Genomic DNA, 1,367 nt, shown 5'->3' with positions numbered 1-1,367 from the left:
CCATATTAAGATTTTTTTAAAGATCAGATCTATTATAAAGATTCACCAAAAGTACAAAACACCTCAAACATAATAAAATTTACATGAAGGTCCATGGATCACCGAACGACTATTGATGCCGCTAGAATGAGCCGCCGACATGCCGTTGTCGCCACTCCCATATCGAAGCCCCTAGCCCCGACCTTGTCGATGACAGCTGGAAAGTCTTTGTACACCTGCCCCTAAGGACCAGCGTCTCGGAGCCACAGTCATTGTTGTTGAATCCATGAATTGATCTGAAAATTTTAACTTCAAATATCATCGTTGCGTACGCACGGCAAGAAACCCCAACCTCGGCGCTCCGAAGAGCTGGCAGGAATCTATGCTGGAGCTACGTCAAATCCGTCCCGACGGATGAACTTGAGGAGGACCATAGCCTGGAAGACTGACTCGAAGAAGAAGCGCTGCCATCCGTCCAAACGCCAACTCCGCGAGAAATAAAACCCTACCTATCTACTACCCGGAGACGAGGCGCCAGAAATCCCCTCCCTGTCATCGGCGCAGGGTATTATTGCACTGGCAAAGCCGTTGAGCAAGAGCAGAAATGTTGCTTCAAAAAATGTACGCACACACACTACTTCAGCACCAATAGGAAAGGTAACTGGTCAAGATGAGGATCTTAAGGAGATAACAACAATGCTTCGTAATGAAAATGTTGATCTCAATCCAAGCTCAAGTGACAGTAAATGTTTCTCTGTAGTTGGCATTCATGGAATGTCAGGTCTGGGAAGACAACCCTCGCACAACATGTTGGCAAGTATGAGAAAGTTAATGGCTATTCTGACCTTGTTATGTGGATTCATGTTTCTCAGAACTATAGTGTGGGTGACATTTTGAAGGAGATGCTTGAGGCAGCTTCAGTGGACAACAAATCATGCCCTCATTACAAGAGCCTTGATGTCCTTGGAAACGAATTAGAGAAGGAACTAGAGGGCAAGCGATTCCTCTTGGTACTAGATGATATCTGGTGCGATAAGGATGATGATAAGCAGAAGCTAGCCAAGTTACTCTCTCCATTGAAGCTTGGGAATAGAGGAAGCAAGATCCTTGCGACAAGTCGCCACAAAGATGCATTTTCATATCTAGGTCCTGGTGTGGCACTCACTGTTATTCCGATACGCCCCTTGGATGATCATGTCTTCTTGGAACTGTTCATGTATTATGCCCTTGAAGATGCAAATGCAGATGATCCAGATCAAATGGAACTCATAATTATTGGGGCTGAAATTGCACAAAAGCTGAAAGGGTTACCTCTGGCAGCTAGCACAGTGGGTGGTCATCTACGTAATAGACAAAATTATGTCGACTTTTGGAGAGAAGTTCAAGAT

General features: G+C 45.0%; 1 pseudogene; it reads left to right on the top strand.

Annotated features, from left to right (window-relative positions):
* Window positions 1-361: 361 nt before the first annotated feature.
* Window positions 362-1,367, top strand: part of LOC119284312 — a 2,676-nt pseudogene continuing 1,670 nt past the window's right edge.

The sequence above is a fragment of the Triticum dicoccoides genome, chromosome 4A (assembly GCF_002162155.2).
Source record: "Triticum dicoccoides isolate Atlit2015 ecotype Zavitan chromosome 4A, WEW_v2.0, whole genome shotgun sequence".
NCBI classification, from domain to species: Eukaryota; Viridiplantae; Streptophyta; class Magnoliopsida; order Poales; family Poaceae; genus Triticum; species Triticum dicoccoides.
The sequence above is the reverse complement of the archived record's forward strand: the minus strand, read 5'-3'. Positions and strand labels throughout refer to the sequence as shown.